General features: G+C 41.1%; 1 long non-coding RNA gene across 7 annotated transcripts in view; it reads right to left on the minus strand.

Annotated features, from left to right (window-relative positions):
- LOC108515173 (uncharacterized) overlaps positions 1–25,926 on the minus strand; it is a 106,610-nt gene that overhangs the window by 77,333 nt on the left and 3,351 nt on the right. For 5 of the 7 annotated variants that reach the window (XR_001881447.1, XR_001881443.1, XR_001881444.1 and 2 more), the window contains exons 2-5: positions 22,689–22,817; positions 21,659–21,751; positions 19,468–19,573; positions 2,431–2,509 (exon numbers count right to left, since the gene is read on the minus strand). This is a non-coding gene — a long non-coding RNA (uncharacterized LOC108515173). Of the gene's footprint in view, positions 1–2,430; positions 2,510–19,467; positions 19,574–21,658; positions 21,752–22,688; positions 22,818–23,122; positions 23,501–23,539; positions 23,805–25,926 lie in introns of those variants that run through there. The other 2 variants (XR_001881446.1, XR_001881445.1) reach the window with 2 other exon arrangements.

Consider the following 25,926-nt stretch of genomic DNA (forward strand, 5'->3'; position numbering starts at 1 on the left):
GAAGCTCCAACCCATGACTCTACAAGGTACAGCCCCTGAAGCTGCTTTCAAGGACTGGCATTGAATACCTACAGCTTTTCCAGGTGTGTGGTGCTAGCTGTCAGTATATCTACTAATCTGGGGTCTGGAGCATGGTGGCCCTCTTCTCAAAGCTCCACTAGGCAGTGCCCCAGTAGAGGTTATCCATGAGGACTCCACCCCTGCATCAGACTTCTGTCTTGACTTCCAAGTGTTTCCACACATTCTCTGAAATCTAGGCAGAGGTTTCCAAACCTCAACTCTTGCCCTCTATGCACCTGCAGGCTTAGCACCATGTTGAAGTCACCAAGGTTTGCAGCTTGCACCTTCTGAAGCAATGGCCCAATCTGTACCTTGATCCCTTTTAGTCACAGCAGAGCTGGAGCAGTCATGATGCAAGGTGCCAAGTCCCGAGGCTGCACAAAGCAACTGGGACCTGGCTGCTTCTAATAGCATACAGTCATATGCATGCACTAAGAGATTATCTGAAACTGGAACTTATATTTAAAAGGGAAACAGAGCATAAAAGTTTGAAAAATTTGTAGCCTTCCCATGTGGTTTAAAAGAAAACTGCATTTTCTGGGGGAGAAATTAATGCCTGCTGCAGAAATTTGCATAAGAGGAGTCAAATGTTAATAGCCAAGACAATGGGAGAAATGCCTCCGAGTCATTTCAGAAATCTTTGCAGCAGCCTCTCCCATCATAGGCCTGGGCCTAACAGCAAAAAATGGTTTTTTGTATAGCCAGCCCTCATCTTGAATACTTTGCTGCTTAGAAATTTCTTCCACTAGATACCCTAAATCATCTCTCTCAAGTTCAAAGTTTCACAGATAACTAGAGTGAGGTGCAATGCCACCAATCTCCTGCTAAAGTATAGCAGGAGTGATCTTTATTCCTTTACCCAAAAAGCTCCTTATCTCCACCTGAGACCTCCTTAACCTGGACTTCACTGTCCATATCACTACAGCATTTTGGAGACAACCTTTCAACATGTTTCTAGGAAGTTTCCAACTTTCCCTCATCTTTCTGTCTTCTAAGCCTGTGAAACTGTTCCAACCTCTGCCTGTTACCCAGTTCCAAAGCTGCTTCCACATTTTCAGGTAACTTTATAGAATTGCCCACTTCTCTGGTACCAAGTTTCTGTATTAGTTCATTCTCACACTGCTATAAAGAACTACCTGAAAAACTGGGTGATTTATAAAGAAAAGAGGTTCAGTTAGCTCATGGGCCCTCCTTCTCTGATCCTTCCTAGGCTTCCATAACCTAAATGTTTGATCTTTTGTGACAATATCCACAGGTCTAAGGGGCTCTCTTTGTTTTCTCAATTGCTTTTTTCTCTGTGGGTTACATTGGATAGTTTTGATTGTCCTATCTTCCAGTTCACTGATTCCTCTTTCCCCTCTGTTTTGCCATTGATCTCATCCACTGATATGGTTACTTTAGCTTTTGCACTTTTCAGCGCAAAAATTTTCATTAGGTTTTTTATATCTTCTATTTATTTATTTTATATCTTCTATTTTAAATATGTTCATAATTGCTCACTGAAATCATGGCTGCTTAAAAATCTTCATTAGAAAAAAAAGTTGTTTGATATTTCTAACATCTCTGTCATCTCAATGTTAGCATTTATTGATTGCCCTTTTTCATTTGGTTCAAGATACTTCTAATAATTGACATAAAAAGCAATTATTATTGAAACCTAGGTATTTTATATTATGTTCTGAAATAATTTTATTTAAATTTTCTGCTTTATATGGCTCTCTTTGACACCACTCTGTCAAGGGAAGGGTTACTGCCACCTTGTTACTGCCAGGTAGGAGTAGAAGTATGGGTTCTCCACTTTGTCTCCATGACACTCAAGGCAGAAAGGGCTCCTCACTGCTGACAAGTGGAGATAGAAGTTCTATCTCTCCCAAGGGTCTCCACTGACATTGTGTTGGGTGAGAGCTCATTTCCAGTGGGAATGAAGGTCCTGGCTTGCTATTTGGCCTTTTCTGATACCATCATGATGAGGCCATTGGGGTATCTAATTACAGCCTCATGAGAGTGAAAGTGTGAAAGTCTAAGCTCCCCATCCAGACTTTGCTGGAGTGGTTAAGAGTAAAGTCATTGTTTTTGCTTTGGTGTTTGGGTGGGGTAGAGTGGTTGTTGCCCAAAAGATTTTTGTCTTGCTAGGTTGCCCTGTTTCTGGTCCTTTGGTTAGAAACAGAAACCTTTTCTTGGAACTATTTTATCTGTGCCTAATGGTGCCCCCAGGTTACCAGTTTTTTCAGTTCCAATTAAAGGGCATATAAGGCAAAAAGAACATCCAATAAACTCACCACCATGTCATTCCTCAGGTGCTAAAGCCACCTTTCAGAGTCATCTTATGTTTGTTTTATATATAACATCCAAGATACTTAATGTACTTACTGGAGGAAGAAGAAAAGTAAATCGACTCCATCTTCTCCTGTATCATGTTCTTTAATTGAAAAATCCTTGAAAATGAGACCTGAGGAGATTTTAACATTTATATGAACTCATTTTGTTTTACATAAGTAAGAAGCTAGAGAGGTTGAAAGTTTATCCAAATTACACAGCTGGTCACTGCTGGATTTGTTGCTAGAAGCCAGGTGACCTGATGTTTAGCCAGAATTCTGTTATCTTTAAGTCACACCCTGAGATAGCTCTTCAACACCAGACATGTTTGTGATATGACCAAAACTTCTGTGCTGACCTCAGCAACTCCAATGAAGTCAGACTAAGGTGATCTGACTTTGTGGTACCAAGCTCCAGGCAGCCAAGCCAAGCAAAAGCCTGTCTACACTCAGCCTTAGATGTTCCTGGGGAGAGTCTTGGGTTGGAAGACCCCTGGAGAGGGGAAAAGGGAATCAACTATTAATCTTTTCAGAACAAGGAAAAATAGCTTCAATGTGCCCTGTGTCTCCACCAGCTCTAAGGGTATACCAATTGGTGATTACTTTAATGATCATAGATGCCAAAGGCAGAAAATTCAACAGATACTTCCAGCCTTGTAGAGATATTAAGCAAACTTTTTTCATTAAATTTCTATTCTCTGTTGTGGTCAGAGTTTTCAATATTCCAGTGAAACCATCTTAGTTATTTTCAGACAGACAAACCACAAGCCCAAACCAAAGAAGACGTGGGAAATGTTACAAGGGTGTATCTCTCAATAGCCCTTCCTAAAACTAGCAAGGGCTCTTGTTGGAGTGACCATTTAAAATTATTTCTGCATTAATCCAAACAAAATGGCAATGTCGAAACTTTCAAAGATGCAAAGTTGCTGTCCCCCAGAGTAGGAGTTTCAGAGAACCAAAGCAAAAATACAAAGTTTAGTTGTTCTTTCTGTACTTTATGGTTGTTCTGACTCAGATAATCATAGAGTTGTAAGGGTCAAGGGAGTCTTTTAACCCCCAACCTAGGGGTGAGGAAGGTGCAGGAACACTCACCATTATGGCATGTGCAATGACTCCTCCCAATTAGTGAGGTGTTAATTTCTTTTTGCCCTTCCTGTCCCTCCCTTAGTCCAGCAGACAATGAGCCGATACCCACAGCTCTTAATCCAGCAGATAACAAGTCACAGCTTTGGGCAGAGCAAAGATATAGCCTTTCTGCAGTTGTTCCCAGCAATTTTTCCCTAGGGATTGGAGAGTGATTCAGAAATAGCAGTGTCTTGACCTCAAGCATAAACAGATTTCCATGAAGCTGGTCCAGGAGCAGTGGTGGATGTGGCCAGGATATGAGGAACAGAAACCCCTTTGTTCTCTAAACACCAGGCAAGAGAAAGGGTGACTGAAGGTTTTTCTGGGCACACAGGGTCTCAGGCACCTCAGAAAAGTCCCAATGTTCCAAGCATGACTTGGCATTACAGAAGCTCTGGATTGGAAGGTGCTTTGTACACCTGGACGGCAAATCATTCTCTTATCCTCTGATTCCAGAGACCTGGTACCATTTTGGAAGGGGTAGTCCTACAAAGGATGATTGGATGAGGGATTAGCATAGAAATTGCTATTTTAGAAAAGGCAGTGGTGCTTGTTACTTCTCCTCTGGGTTTGTGGCCTGTAATTTATACCACAGAGCACTTCATAGTATACTCCCATTAATCCTGACAGCATCCTGTGATGAGAAAAGTCAGATTCACAGAAGTTACATGATTCCCCTGAGGTCCCATGATCAGTCTGCAGAAGAATGGGATCTGCAGCAAAATCAGACTCAAACCTACACGCTTTGCTCCATTCAAGTACCTTACTAAGGGGTCCTTAGTTTTTGCTGAGTTTAATTATTACTTCTTGGAGAGCTCCAAGGATACAGAGACACGTCCAAGGGACATAGGCAAAGGAACTCACTAGGTTTTTTCCCTTTGCTCCTTTAAGAAATAGCTGCTTCTCACAAGCCCCTGTTCCTTTTTATTGGATGAGAAGAGGAATGGTGTCTCTTTAACAATCTGCTCATTGCCTCAGCTCATTTCAACTCATATGCATTTGCATGTGAAAATTACCTTCCTCAGCTCCCAAATTGATGTTTGCATGTGCAAGGAGAGAGGCTCCTTTCTTTGAAGCTTGAGAAGACATTGGTATAAAAAATAATTATTATTTCCATTCTGATGCTCACCCTCTGGCCTCTTGTACCTCACACATCAGAGTGTGCCGACAAGAAACCACACACTCCAGCAAACATTTATTTTATTTTAAGTATGGGGTCTGAGAGAGAAACAGGTATTGCTTACCTCAAATTTAGTCTGACAAAACCTATACCCTGCAACTGAATTTCTCATGTTTTCTTGTTTTGTGCCACTTTCTGATATCAGTGGTAATTTGATTTCATTTTTACAGAACCATTTTACCAAGAGGTGGTAGGATTCATCGTTTTCTATGTAGATTGAAATTAAAATAAGGCATGAGGTACAGAAAGAATTTAGCTAAAGTCACTGACACCATAATCTGCTGACTGATGCAGATACAGAAGGCTACTTCCTCCAGGTGCCAGAACATTCATTCAGAAGCCAATCTGGATCCCACAAGCTCCTGAGAGGTCCCAGCCTCTGCCTTCCCAACAGCGGGACCCCAGACCCTACCATTTGACTGAACAGCATCCTGAAGCTTTGTTTTCCTCCCTGGTAACTAGCCAGCTACTGGCATCCTCCTTTCCAAGACCTGGCTCTCACAACCTGGCTCTCTTGACCCACAAATTGCTCTGGATTTCACCCAGGCAAACAGAAAGGCAGGGACTAATTTGCTAGCACCACCTGCCTATGGTGATGATAACGAGGTTGATGAATCAATCACATTAACAGGCCCTCACTTTTGGTTTTATAAAAATGGCTTTTAACCACGGTACTCATTTTCAGATTTAATTCTAACAACAGTCACTGGGTAGACATGGCTATCCCCATTGGAAATATGGAAAACCAAGGCTCAAAGCGTAATTTTTTTCAAGATTCACAGCCAGCTAGGTGTAAAGCCATAATCTTTGCAAACTCCCCTGAGGACAATGCAACTAGGCGAAGCAAGGAGTGTTCATACATTCACCCCACACCCCATGCCTTCCCAAAGCAGGTGCAGAAGGTATTGAAGGCCCCATCCCTCCTCCCTTTCTGCCCAAGTCTCTGAAAATCATGGGGTACCAAAGAAAGGAGAATGAGAAGTTCTAGAGATGGAGACAGCACCGAGGCTAAACAAGGGATCATCTGTTTATCACATCACATGTGGCTTCATCGCTTTTCTACTTTCTTTAAACTCCTTCTTTTGACTGGAGAGGCTGGGAGCCAGAGCCCAGAGGGGTCTTTGCCTTGAACAAGGCTCTAAACATCCAGACCGTGTAGCCAACAGTCCCTTGGCCATGTTAAAATAATTAACTGGGAGGCCATCAGACTAAGGCAGCTCCAGCACCCTGGGTTCCTACATGAGCAAACCAAAACCTAATTCAGTATAAATGGTAAAACTAACCTTAAGCTTAATCACTCAGAAACTGCCAAGCAACCTCTCACTAGGGAATTTCCACTGGAATAATCCAAATAAGGCTATGGCTCCACATTAATCAATCAATAATTTTCTTTGACTCACTTCAATGTTCACCCTGTAAAAGTCTTCCCCTCATGCTCCTTCAACAGAGCCCCCAAATGCTTGCAGTCTGGAGCTGCCCAATTCATGAGTCAGTCTGCTCAAATAAAGTTTTTAAATTTTAATGTGTCTCAGTTTATCTTTTAAAGGTTACCAAGAGGAACTGAGTAAGAATCAGTCTCTGCATAGAAGCAACACTCTTCGGCCGGGCGCGGTGGCTCAAGTCTGTAATCCCAGCACTTTCACTTTGGGGAGGCCGAGACGGGGCGGATCAGAGGTCAGGAGATCGAGACCATCCTGGCTAACACGGGTGAAACCCGTCTCGTACTAAAAAAATACCAAAAAACTAGCCGGGCGAGGTGGCGGGCGCCTGTTAAAGTCCAGCTACTCTGGAGGCCTGAAGGGCAGGAGATGGCGGTGAACCGGGAGGCCGGAGCTTGCAAGTGAGCTGAGATCTGGCCACTGCACTCCAGCCTGGGCCCGTCGAGCCGAGACTCCGTTCAAAAAAAAAAAAAAAAAAAAAAAAAAAAAAAAAAAAAAAAAGAAGCAACACTCTTCAACAGGCATGCAACAGCAGCAACTGGGCACCTGTCAGACAAAAGCCCTATAAGCTGTGTGGAACTCCAGAAACTAAGAGCAGCACAGAACACTAGTGATTCTGTGGGTCCCCCTAGAAGCATTTCCACAAGAGGAGCTTCACTGGATTCTCACTGAATGCCTCTGAGAAGTTTGTTGAGCAGAAACAATTACCCCCCAATTAATACGTGAAAAAAACTGGGGCTAAGGGAGTTTACATAAACAGGTAGGGAGATATCCTTCCTTCAGTATTCTCCATGGGACAGGCATTACAGTGTCCATTTCCATGAATAATCTTTCAATCCTCACAACAGTCCTATGGTGTCCACCTTAAAGAGGAAAAACTCAGAGGTTTGGAGAGATTGTGTGATGTGCCCAAGGTCATTAAGCCAGCAGTGGTGGGATGAGGTCCCACACTCAGGTCTTCTGGCCTTAAGTCCAGAGCTGTGTCTATAATTCAGCAAAGGCCAAATTTTATCCCTAAGCCTTCTAGAGACCCCTAGGTAGTCACTAACACAGCATATATCCTTTATAGGCTTGTCAGAGCCCCTAAATAGACACAATGACACAATGTTAAGTGGCAGGCTTCAAAGAAGAAAAATATGAGTCTGCATGTTAATTTGGGAAAGCCTATTCCCAGTAAATAAGTGTTTAGGGCCTGGACTTCAGGGAGTTTCCAGGATGGATGGTACATAGAAATAGACAGGGGTGGGAGGTCAGACTTTCCCTTGAGTTGAATTTTTTCTTGGATATTTTGGTCCAATTAATGGTAAATTCTGTTTAAACACAAGGCCTTCTGAAGTGGATTTTAATCTCTCAAAATAATCTGGAGTTAGAGCATGCAGCAGCAACTGCCTTATAAACTGCAGAGGAAGTGAAAGATGATAGCTATAATATAACCATTTCATTCAGCATAATAGGAAATAAAGTGGAATGGGTGATTGGAGCAGATACGGCACAGAGTAAGTACCAAGCATTACTCACACTCTTGAAATGATCACAATTACATGCATCTCCTCATGTCTATGGGCAAAATAACCCATGAAAGAAAATCTGCTGAATGTGAAGTGGGGGGAACAGGAGGTTTTTAGGAGGGGAACAGGATTCATTACACTCTACATCTTAAAGACACAAATCCACTTGACCAAGGGATGTCTGTGCATTAGCTCCAGTGCACCTCAGAATTCCTGGAGGGTGACACAGCACTTCACAACTCAGCCATGGGATGAAAGGCTGGTTTGGATCTCTGTCCTGGACAAGAGAGCCTGCTGCACCCAGGCTGGTTAAAGCAGTAATCCTGGAGATGCCAGTGGGAACTCCCACATGGCCTCCGATTTCTTTACTCTTTATACTGAAAACGGGTCTGACTGAGTTATCTAAACGAGGTTTCTTCTTGGAAGATGCAGCAGTTGCTTTGAGTGTGGCTGCTGTAAAGGTGTAGATTTCCCAATCCACTCAATGCCTCCCGTTTCTCAGGTAGTGGTCACACTCCCTCCATGAAACTGCCTGCAAGCCCTACCCTCATGCATTCACTGTAAAGTGCAGCACCACTGTACTCTGGTCAAGGAAGGGCTCTGTTTGGAGACAACTGCTATATTGCATCTATGGTCGCATAAGCGAAGTCTCTAAATTCCAGCAGTCCTAAAGAGCAGATGATAAGGTCACAGAAGACAGTGACTCAAGGCCAACGTCACACAAGTCGCAGATCTTCCCTACCCTGCAGCCCTGAGCTCTAGGTCTATCCCCAGAAGTCTCACCTCTTATAAGCTTTACCTGGAGCCTAAAATCATGAGAAGCCTCAGGCTTCCCAGATAAAGACCAAGAGAGCATGCCAAAGAGGACACCGTTTCTCTAAACCCAACTTGGGAAGGAATACCTAGGATAAATTACTTGACCCTCCACTAAGGAAATATGTCATGTGGGGGGATATTTGTCACCTGCCAACTTCAAGCCCTTCAGAATCTGTCTACCACCTTGGGTATGCAATGCACACCCAACCAAGCACCATCCGCAAGAGTGCTCCACTTCCAAAAGGCTCTGTGGTTCAACTTGTTTTACATGCACTCCCAGGTCCAACCTCCTCCTGGAGACTCGCAGTGCATGCAAGCATTGCAAAGGCTCTGAGAAGTCACAAAGTACATAAATCCACTCCTCCTGCAAACTTCTTTTGATTTGAGCATCCCGTCATCAATTTTGCAGAGCACAGTGAGCTAATTTATTGAGAGAATCTGATACATTTCGATGCTGGTGGAAAAGTCAAATAAAAGAGAGCTCTGCTCCCCATCTTAGGCCACTGTGTTGCAGACATGGGATTTCCCTTGTGTCTACGGTCAAGTTTAAATATCTTTGCATTTAAAAAAATTAACTAGTAGAATGGGCTCTAGAGTTTGAAGGAGATAGACTTAAGCATCAAGCCCTAATGAGAGAGATGTTTCAAACAAGAAGAGGCCTCTAGCTTGGAGTTTGGAGTTTCTGTCTTGAGAAGGGGCAGTCTCTGAGTGAGGGGATGGTGGACATACAGGTCCTGTGCATCTGCAGCTAGGCCTCAGGAAGGACTCAAATGGAAAAGTCTGGCTGGAAATGGGGAAGCTATCCTCCCACCACACACAAACACACACCACCACCACCATCAAAAGGGGCCATGCTGGCTTAGCAACTCAGCATGGCAGTGGAATTTAGTGTGCACCAATTACAGAAAGCCCTCCTCAAGCATTCCAATATGTGTCAGTTCCCCGCAACCTTCCCATGGTGGGTGAGTAGGAGGACAATGCCCCTTAGATAATTGTGCTTAAATTTTCTACCTCACAAGTGCATGGTAGTTCAGTCAGATTTAATTAGATTTGCAGAAACAGAGTAATAAGACTTTGCTTACACTTGAGTCTCACTGTGACTGCATATTCAAACTGTACCCCAGGAGTTATACATATCAACACTCCATGGAACTTGTTTTCTGCATATTACTCATTAGGTAATGCTTGAGAGGTTTGACTTTAGACTTTTCCCCAAATCTTTACCTCCTTTCTGTCCCTCTGTAAATAAGTTGAGGAAAAATGTTATTCTAGTAATTAAATCAATACAACCTCAAATAGAGTTGAATGTCAACATTCTTTCAAACATCCGGACCAAAAGTAAAAACCTGATTTGGCCTTCTTCATTTCACATTTTGGAATATCCAGATATTTGACCTCTCACACAGACAGCCAAATTTTCTTCCATTAATTTCTTCACTACTTTGACCTGAAGGAAAACTTTTAAATCTATTCACCCTTGTTTTATGAAAGTAAATTACCATGAATTGAGTTTTTAAAATAATCTTAGGATTATTTAAAGTCCTAGAAAAAAATGTTCATGATATATTGATAAGCAAAATGTAAGTCACCAAACAGAATGCTCCACATATACAGTCATGTTCTATAAAGTTGCTGCCAACACTGAATTAGCAAATATTGAACCACTGCTCCTAAAGGAAACAAAGGGTTAGGTTCCTGTGAGCCTCTGGTCACACAATATTTTTGTTAATTGATCAATACATAATCTTTGTTTCTTGTGTTTCTGCTTAAAGATGCCTTATTTACATTATTGCTTCACTAACTGGAACTCACTACTGACAGCACTGTAACTTATTTATGTCTGAAGGAAACTTATCTAATACACAGGACTTTCTCTGTGCCATACATTACAGCCATCCTGAGTGCAGGAACACTAGACAGCACTTCAGCACTACTCTTGGGGGCCATTTCAAATGGCAAGATCACCAGCAAAAACACAATGCAAAATATGTGGCCCTAAACAGAACATGAAAAGCACATTTGTTTACAATATGAAAGCTCCAACAGTAAGGCAGAGCTTCCCTGTATTCAGCCTCAGCTGGGAATGTGGCCCTCGGAGAACTCAAACATTTTGCCTCTCTGCACATGTCTGCGAATGGCCATGACAACGGCATGAGTATTGATTTGGGGGCTACAAATACATTTCGATAAGTGAATTTGCAAATACAGAATTCACAAATAATGAGAAACAATGGTACTATTTTTACAATGATAAAGAATGTTATTAAACTTAAAAAAGTCTTAGCCCCCATGGGATGACAACAATAGTGACTGTTGTATACTGGCCATGTACTCAGTGTGTTCTGAGCAGCGCAATTCCAATTTCTCTCCTTGAATTAGGCACAATTACTCCATTTTGCTGATAATGAACACAACTGGATTTTCCCTTCTGATTCTACCCTTTTCTATTGATCCTATAGACATCACAAGAAACAAATGCGGCCCCATTTCCTTTTGCCACAAATTTATGATTATAAGAAGATACTCTCCCATTTTCCCAATGTGAACATTTTAATATAGCATCCTTAAATAATGCAAATAAGATTGTAATATTTTAGATCAAGTAGCCAATGTAGTTGCACATAGATAATTTAAACCTTACATATCACAGAATAAGGTGTTATTTTAAAAGATTGCTTTTGTTGCTAAGTATTTAATATGATAATTTTATTCAAACTGCTTACCTCTTTTAACATCTATTTCTCTAGCATCCCTAGAACCAGATTTTTAACCATTACATGCCATTTTGCATTTATGTCCATTTCCTTTCTAAGTTGTTATACACACTTTTAAAACATATAAATGGCACAATCATTCTAATTTTTATCCCAAGCTTCAAGTATCCATTGGCGCATTAGGATAGTACTATGCCTCAAATCTTCTGTGACGATCTGACAAATTATTTCTTTTTAAAGTGTCCTTCAAAAGCTAATTTACAATTAATGACACTTGAAAAGCTGAACTCTTCTTCCTAAGGATAATTACTACTCAAGTATTAATATTCTCTCCCACTCCCACTCTTCCTCTCTTATTCTTCCTGATGACCTATGAGTATCCTAAACTAGAATTGATTGAGATCAATTAAGGCTAAGTGTGTCTTCCTTACACAATACATATTGTTCAAAGTAAAACAACTAAGATTACTGTCCTATAATAGAAGATAATTTGTAAGGGTTTGAATACTGGGCAACTTCTTCCTTTCGGAAAAATAATTTGAGGGAGGGGAGGAGGGAAATTTTTCTTACATCTGGGCGCATATTATAATTTTATTCCAATAAACTGACAAAGCCTCTCCATGGGCCATAGGTCTCTCCTAGAAAATCTGACCTATTTCCCAAAGGTGGATGAACCATGCCTTTACCTGTATATCTGGTGGTGAGGAAAAGCTAGCAGGGAATTAGTATACAGGGTGATGGAACTGGATATTAGATTTTTGTCAGGTAATAGTTTGCAAATATTTTCTCTCATTCTGTGAGTTCTCTGTTTACTCTGTTAATAGTTTCTTTTGCTGTGCAAAAGCTCTTTGGTTAATTAGAGCCTACCTGTCAATTTTTGGTCTTGCAGCAATTGCTTTTGAGGACTTAGTCATCAATTCTTTGCAAGGCTATGTACTGAATGGTATTCCTTGGGTTTTCTTGTAGGATTTTTATTGTTTGAAGTCTTACATTTAAATTATTGATTCATCTTGAGTTAATTATTTTATATGGTGATAAGTAGGGGTTCAATTTTATTCTTTTCGGTTTCATGTGAATTTTAGAATCGTTCTTTTCTAATTCTGTGAAGAATGACATTGGTAATTTGATGGCACTGAATCTGTATATTGCTTTGGGTAGTACAGCCGTTTTAACAATATTAATTCTTACAATACACGAGCATGGAATGTTTTCCCATTTATTTGTGTCATCTCTGATTTCCTTCAGCGTGTTTTGTAGTTCTCTTTGTGGAGATCTTTCACCTTCTTGATTAGATGTATTCTTTGGTATTTTATTTTTTGACTCTATTGTAAAAGGGATTGGGTTCTTAACTTGGCTCTCAGCTTGAATGTTATAGATGGACAGACATGCTACCATTGTCATTGTACATGGACTTTATATCCTGAAACCCTGATGAAGTCATTTATCAGGTCAAGGAATTTTTTGGATGAGTCCTTAGGGTTTTCTAGGTACAGAATGATATCATCAGCAAAGAGAGATGATTTGACATCTTATTTTTTCCTATTTGGATGCCTTTTATTTATTTCCCTTTCCTGATTGCTCTGGCTAGGACTTCTAGTACTATGTGAATTAGGAGTGGTGAGAATGGGCATCTCTGGCTTATTTTTGGTCTTAAAGGGAGTGCAGCCAGCTTTTTCCTTTTCAGGATGATGTTGGCTATGGGTTTGTCATAGATGGCTCTTATTATTTTGAGGTATGTTTCTTCAGTACCAAGTTTGTTGAGTGATTTTATCATGAAGGGATGTTGGATTTTGTGGAAATTTTTCTCTGTGTCTATTGAGATAATCAAATGGTTTTGTTTTAATTATCTTTATGACTGTGAGTCACATATATAGATTTTCATATGTTGAACCAACCTTGCATCCCAGGAAGAAAACCTACTTGATTGTGATGAAATAACTTTTTGGTGCACTGGTGGATTCAGTTTGCTAGTATTTTGTTGAGGATTTATGCATCTATGTGCATGAGGAATATTGGCCTGTGGCTTTCTTTTTTCATTGCGTCTTTACATACAATCAGTTAGGGAGGAGTTCCTCCTCCTCGATTTTTTGGAATAATTTCAGAAGATTTGGTACCAGCAATTTTCTGTATGTCTGGTAGAATACAGTTGTGAATGTATCTGGTTCAGGGCTTTTTATGGTTCACTTCTGTCTGATTTGATTTTGGAATCTGATAATGGTCTGTTCGAGATTTTAATTTCTTCCTGATTCAATCTTGGGAAGTCGTGTGTTTCCAGGAATTTGTCTATTCCTCTCTCTACATTTTCTAGTTTGTATGCATAGATGTGTTCATAATAGTCTCTGAGGACCTTTTGTATTTCTCTGGAATTAATTATAATATCATCTTTGTCACCTCTGTGCTTATTTGTTTTTTGCAGTCTATCAAGCTTGTTTATTTTTTCAAAGAGCCAACCTTTGGTTTTATAAACCTTTTGTATGGAATTTTGGGTCTCAGTTTCATTCTGCTCTGCTTTGATTTCAGTTATTTTCTTCTGCTAGCTTTGGGGTTAGTTTGCTCTTGCTTTTTAAGTTCCTCTAGGTGTGATGTTAGAGTATTAATCTAAGATCTTTCTAACTTCTTGATGTAGGTATTTAGAGCTATAAACTTTCCTCTTAATACTTCTTTTGTTGTATCCAGAGATTTTGCTATGTCATGTTTCTGTTTTCATTTATTTCAAATACTTTTTTAGTTTCTGCCTTAATTTTATTGTTTACCCAAAAGTCATTCAGGAGCAAGTTGCTTAATTTCCTTGTAATTATGTGGTTTTGAGAGATCTTCTTGGTCTCTTCTTCCTGGTATTCATTTCTACTTTTATTCCACTGTGGTCCAAAAGTATGGTTGGTATGAATCTGATTTTTTTTTTTTATTTATTGAAATGCTTTATGGCTGAACATGTGGTTGATCTTAGAGTACATTTTATGTGCATACAAGAAGAATGTATATTCTGTAGTTGATGGATGGAGTGGTCGGTAGATACCTATTAGGTCCAATTAGTCAAGTGTTAAATTTAAGCCTAGTATTTCTTTGTTAGTTTTTGCCTCAATGATGTGTTGAACACTGTCAGTGGGGTGTTGAAGTCTCCCACTATTATTGTGTGGGCTATATAAGACTTTTCATTGGTCTGGAAGTACTTGCTTTATGAATCTGAGTACTCTGATGTTGGGTATTGATATATTTAGGTTAGTTAAGTCTTTTTGAATTGAACCCTTTATCATTACGTAATGTCCTTCTCTGTCCTTTCTTACTGTTGTTAAAGACTACTTTATCTGATATAAGAACAACGATCCCTGCTCTTTTTTCTTTTTCATTTGTGTGATAGATCTTTCTCTACCTCTTTACTTTGAGCCTATGGGCACTGTTGCAAGTGAGATAGGTCTCTTGAAGATGGCAGATGAATGGGTCTTACCTTTCATCTTTATCCAACTTGCCACTGTGTGCCTTTTTTGTTTCTTGTTTTTTTTTTTTTTTTTTTTTTTTTGAGATGGAGTCTCACTCTGTCGCCCAGGCTGGAGTGCAGTGGTGCGATCTCGGCTCACTGCAAGGTCCACCTCCTGGGTTCACGCCATTCTCCTGCCTCAGCCTCCCAAGTAGCTGGGACTACAGGCTCCTGCCACCACGCCCAGCTAACTTTTTGTATTTTTAGTAGAGACGGGGTTTCACCATGTTAGCCAGGATGGTCTCGAAGTACTGACCTCATGGTCCACCCGCCTCAGCCTCCCAAAGTGCTGGGATTACAGGTGTGAGCCACCACACTCGGCCACTGTGTGCCTTTTAAGTGGAGCATTTAGACTATTTACATTCAAGGTTAATATTGGTATGTGGGATTTTGATCTTATTGTGGAGTTGTTAGCTGGTTACTTTGTAGTTTCTATTGTGTAGCTTATTTTTAGGGTCTATGGACTACCTACTTACATTTCTTGTGTGAAAAATCCATTTTTTAAAAAATATGGAATGCTCCATGAATTTGTCATCCTTATACAGGGGCCATGCTAATCTCTGTATTGTTCCAATGAAAACCCAGTTTTGAATGGCCAAAAAAATTACTCTATGAACAGACTCTCTAAAGAAGAGTTTCATATGGCAAATAAACCTATAAAGAGATGCTTGGTGTCATGAGGAAAATAATCAAAACCACAAGGAGATACCACTATATACATATTAGAATGGCTAATATTTTTTAAGTGACAATACTTAAAGTTGGTGAATACATGAAGCAACTGGAACTCTCCTAAATAGTACCTAATATTGGTAGGGATGAAAAATGGTGCAGCTACTTTAGACAAGAGTTTGGTAGTTTTTATAAAAGTAAATCTCCACCTGCCATATGACCCAGCAATCCCACTCCTAGGTATTTACACAAGAGAAGTAAAAACACACATTCACACAAAGATCTGAATGTTAATGTTCATAAACACTTTTTGGAATTGCCAGAAATTAGAAATGACCCAAATGTTCCTCAACTGGTGAATGGATAAACACATTTTGACATATCCATGCACTACAATGTTACTAAAATAAAAGAACAGAAAAGAACTTATGCTGAAACAACATGAATGAATCTCAAAGCATGCTATGTGAAAGCAGCTAGATACAAAAACCATCATGCTATCTGATGCCATTTATACAACATTCTGGAAAAAGTAAAACTATACGGAGAGAAAATAGCTAAGTGGTTATCAGAGGCTGGGAATGAAAAAAGGAGGCTGACTGCAAAAAGGCAAAAGGTAACTTTTTAGGGGAGGCAAAAGGTAACTTTTTAGGGGATTCAGTGGTTATTACACAATTGAAAATTTTACTGTATGTAAATGATTCCTCAATCAGTATGATATCTCAAAGTTACTATGGGCAGCATGGTTGGCTATCTAAACCCTGTTTATCAAAGAGAGAAGAAAGAATAATGAAAACTCATGACTTTCTGGAAAATTCCTGGCCATCTCCCTTCAAAGACGCTAAAGTCTCTACAAGTTCAGACAAGACCTTGGTTGAACTATGTTTCCTATGGGGAAAAGCATTTAATATCATCATCCACCCCAAATACTAAGTGACGATATTATATTTCCCTACTGGGGAGAGATATTTCAAGTATAAATATTATCTTAATTAGACGCTCCTCTTTCCAACCCAGTTATGAATTCAGTTTCATCTATGTCAGAAGTAGATGGGAGAACTTGATCAAAGCCAGTCACTAGGAAAACAGCATTAGCACAAATGTGGAACCTAAAAAGCATATGACAGGTATACTTCTATAACCTCGTCCATGACATTGACCATTATGATCTCAATGGGCATTTCTATTTTGCCTTTTCAGTATGTTCATAATATACAACAAAAACAGTCCATTTGAATGATGTACAATTTCAAAATATGAGCTTAACGAAACATACAAACCTATTCAAATCCTGTGCTAAGTTGCTTTGTCTTCAATAATACTGAATTAGTACGAGCTCTTGGCTATTGATTTCATTACTTTGACAGCTGAAATAACATGTTCATGCCTTATGTCTGTCTTGACTGTTTGGGGTTAGAAAAAGAATGTCAGGTTATGCATGGTATTTTCTAAATTAACTTGAGCTCTGCATTTGTCTACAGGCCTACAATGTTCAATCCGTAGGCTTGGTACCTGAGGAGGTGGCAGGCACAAGTGGAAGTTTCCGCTTGGCTAGATGCCACTGTCATAAGAAGCCAGTGTCACCTTTTGTAATGTAAAGGAATAAAATAATTTAATCTTTTAAAACAGATTAAATAATGCATTCTGCCCTGAAAGAGATAAATTAATGCGTAAAGTACAAAAAGTAATCCCTTTGATAAGCATGCTATCATGCTTATCTATTTTCTCTCATGACTGTGAAATCAGAGTGAAAATTTAGCACTGATTATAAACATCTTAAAATTTAAAGTTGCAAGGAAAAATAAAAGAGGTAGTGATGGTGATGAAAATTGTAATGTCATGGCTAGTTCAGAAAAGCTTCTTCAGAATGCAACAGCCTTCCAGGAACAGCAGAGGGAGGGGCTGTGCCTGTCAGACCAAAAATAGCAGCAGACCAAGGGGTCTGTTGCCCATTCCTCCCAAACCTCCCCCAACAGAAAACCTCCTGGATGATCCGAGTAACCAGAACATCTTTCTTTTATTTCACTTGTAAAAGAATAGGCAAATTTCAACACAGGAAGTTACCCTGACCTCCAGGGATGGTGAATTGAATCCAGAAGATGAACTGCTCAAAATGGCATGAAAAGACTGAAATGATTTATTTTAAGAAAATGACAGAGAAAAAGAGAAGGAGAGAGGAAGCCACCATGGAGAAGAGAGAGTGATAAAATTTTGGAATTTGCAGAGACCTGGGCCAAAAATGCAGGCACTCAATTTGGAGGGTAGGGGCACGAGCACAGCAGTTCTCTCTGACCCTTCCTGAGGGCTCAGGGCCTGAAGACACCTGGCATGGATGGGGAAAAAGGCCTATGAACAGATGTGCATTTCAGCCTGAAACAGAGGAGTTGTGAACCCCAGGATCCCATCCAACCCCATGCAGTGACTACCACTCTCCAAGCCCGCAGGGCCCATTCTGGAACAGCTAAAACAGAGGTTTGATCTCCTGCTCCGGAGTTCAGGGAAATGGATACAGAAGTATAAGGCAGAGGACTGGAAACAGGGATCAGGGAATGGTAGTGAGATATGGAGTTCAGGGAATGGTAACAGATACAATGTATGTCAGAGTTATGAGGCATACTCACAAAACCAGTACCCCAACTCAACCACCAAGCTCAGAAAGAGACCATGCCCAACACAGGGAATCCCCTTAAGACCCCCTGACTGCACCCTTCTGCCTCAGAGGGAACAATTATTTCTAGTTTTGTGCTTATCCCTCTCATTTAAAAAAAAAAAAAGAGGTTTTTTCTGGATTATGTCTGTATTCCTAAACAATATACTGTTTAGCTGTGCCTGGATTTTAGCATGATAAAAATGGTATCATCTCATATTATACTGACTCTGAAGTTTTGAGGCTCACCATCACCCATCTATCTCCTGATGGTGGCAGCTTTGGGTCATTCATTTCCACAGTTGTATCATATCCCACTAAGTAAATATACCCAGCTTTTATTCATCTATTTTCCGATGGTTGGACATCTACATTATTCTCATTCTGGCCACTACCAAGGCTGCTAAAAACATGCTGTTGTACATGCTTTTTTAGTACTCAGGGACAGGAATTTCTCCTGGGTGTAGAGAGAATCAATGGGTTCATAGGACTTACTTATATTCAAGTTTATAAGATGATGCTTTTTGAAGTGCTTATATCAGCTTACACTCATGCCAACAGTGTATGTTCTTTCTGTTTTTATATTTCCGAGTACTTGATCTTATCAAATTTCTTAATGTTTATAAATTGAAGAGTATTTAAAAAGTATCATGTGATGTCTTAATTTTCATTTTCTTGAATATTAGTATTTTCAATTAAAGGCAGTCAAGAAATTTTAAGAAATATAGTCAAGAAAATTAACTCAACCCATACCATTGAGGTTTTCTTCATTTTTTTTTTTTTACTATTTATGTTTCTACCTATGAGAAATCTCTATCTATATCCTTTTCTCCTCTTTTCCATTATGTTGTTTTTCTGAATTTATAATGGTTCTTTATATATGCTGGATACTAATCCTTTTCCAGCTGTACATGTTAGAATTACATCTATACGTTTTAGATTTGTCTTTTCCTATTTTATAGTGTCTAGTGTCTTCTAAAGAATATCTTTTCTTTTCTTTTCTTTTGAGATGGAGTCTCACTCTGTCACCCAGTCTGGAGTGCAGTGGTGTGATCTTGGCTCACTGAAACCTCCACCTCCAGGGTTCAAGTGATTCTCCTGTCTCAGTCTTCTGAGTAGCTGGGATTACAGGCGCCTGCCACCACACCTGGCTAATTTTTGTATTTTTAATAGAGACAGGGTTTCACCATGTTGGTCAGGCTGGTCTCGAGCTCCTGACCTCAAGTGATCCACCTGCCTCAGCCTCCCAAAGTGCTGGGATTACAGGTGCGAGTCACACCCCTGGCCTAAAGAATATCTTAATAACTAAAAACATAATCCATATTCAAGGTGAAGAACTCTCAATATCATAAAAATGTCAAGTCTACCAAAAGCAGTCTATAGCTTCAGTCCACTTCCAGTCAAAATCCCAACTGGTTTTTAAGGTAAGTTACCTTGTAATTCACCTTCCTGTTTGAGTCAACAATTATCTTATGCAAAAATGAACATGGAATGGAATAAGCAGCCTTTCCCATACCTGAATAGTGGAGCAGGCATGAGTCACATGGATGCAGGTTTGAGTCCGGGTCCTGTGTTCACCAGCTCCACACTTGAGCAGAATACTTCTCAAAGTGTCTATTTCCCTGTTTTTATGGAGATAAGAACACCTAATGATAGCATTGCTAAGCGAGATAACATATATAAACTCTTCTAGAGTCATGGTACATAGTAGGTGCTCAGTAACTGCAGACTGCCTTCTTGTCATGCTTCCTTTTGTCTCACCATCCTCCCTAGAAGCATAGGGCTATATGGGCTTCCTGAGCCCAGTAGCCCAGCCCCTGTTAGAAAACAGAGGCTCCCAGAGGCCCTGCCCTTGGCTGGACACCCTGAAGTTCTCATGGGAGAATGGGCTGCACACACCTGCAGGGACTGGGTACCTGGGCATGGAGGAGGCAAACAGACAGGCAGGGCCCACAGGTCCAGGTCATCCTACCCCCATCCACAGCCATTGAGACTGATTTAATAGTAATATTAAAAATAATGATAAGCAATAATAAATAAATAAATAATGATGCTATTTATTGTAAAACCACTTAGCAAAGTCAAAGTAGCCCCTGGCTAAGATTAGTGTCACTTTCATTATTGTTATTTTTACATGTCAGTTGCTTTACATGGATTATCTCATTTAATTCTCATGACCATGCTATGAGATCAGTCTTATTTCTTTTTTTCTTGGCATTTGACAGCCCAAGATGCAGAGGCTCAGAGGGGCCAAGGAGGTTCCTTGTGCAGGGTCATGTGGGTACCAAGTGTTGGAGTCAGGATGAGAAGCAAACAATCCACTTTCACTGAGGCTCCACCTCCCACTGTTGTCAGCTCAGTGCCAATAGCTGCCTTTTCCTCCATGTCATGGACAGTCTAGCCCATGGCACGCTGCCAACTGGCCTCTCCATCTTGACCAAATCTCCACAAGGCCTCTGTTTGCAGGGTCCTGTAGACACAAAGTCCGTGCCTCCTATTCAGACCTGAGCCTTTCCCTGCAGGGTGGACACACTCCACAGAACACCTGGTAGGAACAGGCCCCTTTCCCTTTTCCTGGCCAGAGTGCCCTATGACTCTTCTGTCCTCAAGCCCAGTCCTGTAGTCCACAGTCTTCATGACCCATGCACAGCTGAGCCTAAGCAGAGAAGACTTTTGCCAGGTACACACCTGGCCAATACACAGCCTATCTTGCGGTATGGTATTGTGGGTCAGGAGGGGGCATGTAACCCACAGACTGGAGAAAATAACAATAGTGACTAACCAAGACAGGTGTCTTTAAAGTATTCAGTGCAACATTTTATAATAAACCTTCAAGTGGCTTCAGTGTAAATGTCATTGTTGCTCCTAGACATCTGCATCTGTATTTGTTCCATGCATTAACTCAAGATGACTTCTGATGAGACTTTAATTGCTTACAGTCATGCAAAGGCAGAGTGTACTAGTGCACCTTGCCATGGGCCTCATCTCTGTCATTCACTGTCACCTTCAGACAGTCATTCCCCTTCCTGGCTTTTCTATCTGTAAAAATGAATAATCAGTGATCACCAAGGGCCCTTCCTGGTCAAACGTATCTCCTTCCATTAGCTTTCCAATTATGCATCCAGTTCAACCAATTAAAAAATATTGATTACATGATGTTCCAGGGCCTGCCAAAAGTGAAAATACTTTTCATCTCTGTGCTAGAACATGATATAAATCTGTTTTTGTATCACGCAGAATAGAAAATACGAAGCACTAAGATCAAAGATAACAGCCAGAAGGCCTTGACTGTCTCTTCCTTTCCCCTGGAATGTGATACCAAGCAATACCTGGCCCTCCCCTGAGCAGATAAAACTCCGGCATGGTGGCTCAAGCCTGTAATCCCAGCACTTTGGGAGGCCGAGACGGGCGGATCACGAGGTCAGGAGATTGAGACCATCCTGGCTAACACGGTGAAACCTCATCTCTACTAAAAAAAATACAAAAACCTAGCCGGGCGAGCGGGAGGGCGCATGTATACCCAGCAACTGGGAAGGCTGAGGCAGGAGAAGGTTGTAAACCCGGGGGGGGGAGCTTGGCTTGCAGTGAGCTGAGATCCGGCCCAAAAACTTTTTGGGGGGGGGCGGGGTACTCAGCCTTGGTGACAAGAGCGAGACTCCGTCTCAAAAAAAAAAAAAAAAAAAAAAAAAAAAAAAAAACAAACTTACATTTCCGGGCATCTCACTTGCACTCACACAGGCGCCTTCCATGGCCTGGGGAGGGGCTTCAGCAGTGTATGCACATGGTCGTATGTTTTTGTCCTGTTTTCAAAAGTAAGACATTTTAACTGCAATCAGTGAAGGCTGTGTCTCTTCCCACTGATGACGCCCCCCTCCAATCAGGCTTTCCATCATGTTAAGTGGAAGCGGAGTGAGAGACTCCCCATGAGAACTTTGGGAGTCTAGCTAAGGACAAATTGAGTTGGGGGCACATTTACTTTGACTTGACTTGAGTGGAATATGAGTATGTGGTTCACAGTAACTTCCTCAGAGAGCTGAATTATTGCTGTCTTGGTATAGGAATGATGTCCAGGGATACTTCTACCACCCTTCAAGCGGGCTCACTCAGCGTCATGACACCAAGATGCAGGGCCAGAGGTCATGTCCTGACATGGTCATGTGCTACTGTCCACAACACCAGGAGTATGTGATTAGAGAAGGAGAAAAAAAATACATACAGAAGCTGGTCTGAAATATCCTTCCAAATCTCACAACTCATATGTGACATATGAAAGAAAATTGATGGAGGAAATTTAAAATTTGGCAACAATTCTAAATATTTACCTGACATTAAACTGCTTTTTATCTGTATAGCAGGTTGAGAAGCTAAAAGAAACATCTCAAATTATGAATAACATCAAAAAATGTTTAATTAACCACAACAGAGTAAAGACTCCATTATCTTGAGATTCTCTCTATAAAAGCAATATCAAAAAAAACTGCTATCAAAGACGATGCAGGCAAAAGATCAAAAAAATTAGAGTATTCCAGGCAGATAATTAATTTAAAATATTATGTTATTTTGTGATGTTTGTAGTTTTGTCAACTTAAAAATTGTGTAGCTTGTGATTTATCTTCTTTTCTACATATCCTCTTTCATACCTAATTTTATTAATTCACAAATTGTATTACTATTCTGAAAGAGGATCCTCCAACTACAGAAGATCAAAGCACCCCACCCCCAGTACCTGCCCCCTACCTGCACCTCAACTTGACAATCTTCAGTTTTTCAGTTTTTCTGAGTGGCCTGGGGTCTCAGATTGGACGTCACTCGCAGGGCAGTCAAGGGAATGGCAGAGGGATGGCCACCAGGAGACATGAGCCAATCCTAGGAGACATGAGCAAGCCAAGCATGGCAGTGGACCTGATCCAACCACTTCTATTGTCTTCATGAGACCAGATGCCGGGAGACACCTGATCCCTGCTCTCTTGCCTCATTGAGGGCAAATAATAAGCACGACACCACACACACACACACACACACACACACACACACACACACACGGCAAGTCAGCAGGGCCCATCCAAAGGCTTCAGGCAGGAGCTCTGCAGGCACTCCTCCGTCTTCCTCTTCTGTAGCCTTACAGCCCACCTCTGACAAGATATTCAGACGCCTTGAGTTCCTGTGCTTACCAACAGCCAGGCCAAGGAGAGTCCAGGAATGCCATCTGCTTTCCATGAGAAAGGAATTTCTCACATGACACAGGAAGAGTATGTCCCCCCACTGGAATTGGGAGGATGACATGAGACAGAAGGGATGGGAGCAGAGTTTCTAGAATGCTGTGCGTAGGTGCTTATAGAGTCCACACGAAAGATGGAAACAAAGTCCAAACCCTGCACTTAAGCTTCGTTTAACCAGTACAATTTATCTTCTCATCTGAGCAAGCTCCAGTTCTGCCAAGTAGTCACCACTCTATATCCCCGACCCTGGGCCACTGTAAGTATTAATGTTACCCGCCAGGGTTCAGAAACTATCAAAACTTGCAGATAGGCTACTTGAGTCTACAAGGACTTGGGGTGCTGCAGCCAGAGAGGATGCAAACACGTTACCTCCACTATGTTCTCAGACTCTCAGACCATTTGCTTTGGTTCCCAGGAGCTTCTGCCCAGCCCGGCTCCCCTGTTGGCCCCATGGAAGTTGAACTTGAGGCTCCAGAGGCAGGCTACGCAAGGAGCTCCTTGCTGGCATGCCTCCAAACGGTATCCATCAGCGCCTGCTCCGATTGACGCCAAGGTGACATGCACACATTTGAGTTGGTGAGATACTTAAGAGGCAGGATTTCTGGTTCATTAAGCAGCGCCCTGCAGGACTAGGTACTTGACAGGGGGGATAAACAACTCGGTTAGTAAAGACTGTCTGTCATCTCCAGCTTGCCAGGAAAACAACTATCAAGAGCTTCCTTCTGATGAAATATCAATTTCTGTGCATCACTATGCAGCAGTGACTTCCTCCGCCCACCCTCACCCCCCTGAATCCATCAATCTTCCTTACAGAAATGATTACAGATAAATGGACAGTGAAAATCACAACTGCCTCAGGCATCTCTAACTCCCTGTTGCAGTTTTCACAAGCAGCATGCAGTGCGAGTTTTGCCATCAGAGGGGCTCTGTCTGCAGGCTGCTCTTGCCTTTCCCAATGGGAAGCAAGAGTGGAGCCTGCCTCTGTTATTCGCTAAATCTTTCCAATAAGCCAGCCTTTAGCTTCACCTTAGAGAATGCTGGACAACTCAATGTCAAAATAGCCTTTTCGTCGCCGATACACAAGGCCAACCCTAGGCACCAAGAATGAAGATTAATGCCAAATCTCAATTCCTGGTTCCTCACATCCTTCTTGATTTTTAAAAAAGTGAGAAAAAAAATCTGAAGTGGACAAGAAGTTTATTTGGCCTCCTGCTGAAAAGATATTAGTTTAATACACATTTTTTAAACTTTATTTTCTTACAAGCATTCGGCACCTAGCATGTACCAGGCCATATACTGAGCATTTTGCACACATTACCTTCTTTAATCCTTGCAATAACCCTTGAATTAAGTAGTGAGCTAGAAAGGAAGAGGCAGAATGGGCCAGAAATCCAACTTTCTTGGATTCCAATTCTGTGCTGTGTCTTGGTGCATAATTTTAAGAATCGTGGGTATCTCCCTTCAAGAACCTTCCCCACTTCCACCACATCAGAAGTACATCCTGGAAGGGACCAGGTAGAGGCAGAGCCAGCGGCTGGCTGCTGGGAGCAGTAGAGAGGGCTACTTAGTACTCTCCTTCACCTCTTGGCAGAGATGATAAAAAGGGAAATTAAAAGTATAAAGACTTAGATAGTCCCAGGTTAAGAAAAGAGAAGAAAACCCAACGTATATTAATATTAACCAAAAGGCATAAAAATATACACCTGGCTGGGCACGGTGGCTCACACTTGTAATCCCAGCACTCTGGGAGGCTGAGGCGAGCAGATCACCTGAGGTCAGCAGTTCAAGACCAGCCTGACCAACATGCAGAAACTCTGTCTCTACTAAAAATAAAAATTAGCTGGGCATGGTGGTGCTCACCTGCAATACCAGCTACTCGGGAGGCTGAGACAGGAGAATCATTTGAACCTGGGAAGCAGACACTGCAGTGAGCCAAGATCACGCCATTGCACTCCAGCCTGAGCAACAAGAGCAAAACTCCGCCTCAAAAAAAAAAAAAAAAAAAAAAAAAGCAAAGGAAAAAACCGTATATATCCCTAAATCTGGGATGTTTGGCTCAAATCTGCCCTACAAAATTGACCCAAGTTGACATTGTATCTCTTAAGAAAGGGGTCTTTCAGTGTTTAGAACTGTAATATATATACACAAATACAAAAAGTACAGAAAATAATGTAAAAAGTACAGAAGATAATGTAATACACACCATGAATTCCCCTCCAAAAATGAATAAGTATTGTTTCCACCTCTAAAAATCACGTTTACTAACCTCTTCTAAGAAACTAGACAAAGGGGCCTTCTAAGAAATGTTTTCGATGGTGCCACCTAGTGGATTCATCCTAAAAGTGCTATCTGCTCTTGCTCACAATTAAACTGACTTAAGAGGACAAATTCTCATACATAATGAGATATTCAGCCCACTAATTTTTGCCCCCAGCTTTCCTTTATTTTCTCTCTGGGCATCCTCAGCCTCCCTTCCATTCCACTACAATCAACTGATCCTTGGAGCTCCCATTTCATTTCATAGCCTTTCTGCTGCATTAGAGCAATTTTACAGCAAGATTTACAACAATGTCAGGAATAAAGAAAACTGTTGTAAAATAGCCATGGACAACATTATAAACTGGCAATAAAATCAACCATAATGCACAGCTGGTATTTATGTAGGCCACCTGTTCCATTTTAGCTACTCCTGATCCCTGCTTTCATCCCATTCACTGTGCTTTGAAAGACTTTTTACTTGTCTCCTTCTCCTCTAA

Source organism: Rhinopithecus bieti, unplaced genomic scaffold (assembly GCF_001698545.2).
Source record: "Rhinopithecus bieti isolate Rb0 unplaced genomic scaffold, ASM169854v2 scaffold_33664, whole genome shotgun sequence".
NCBI classification, from domain to species: domain Eukaryota; kingdom Metazoa; phylum Chordata; class Mammalia; order Primates; family Cercopithecidae; genus Rhinopithecus; species Rhinopithecus bieti.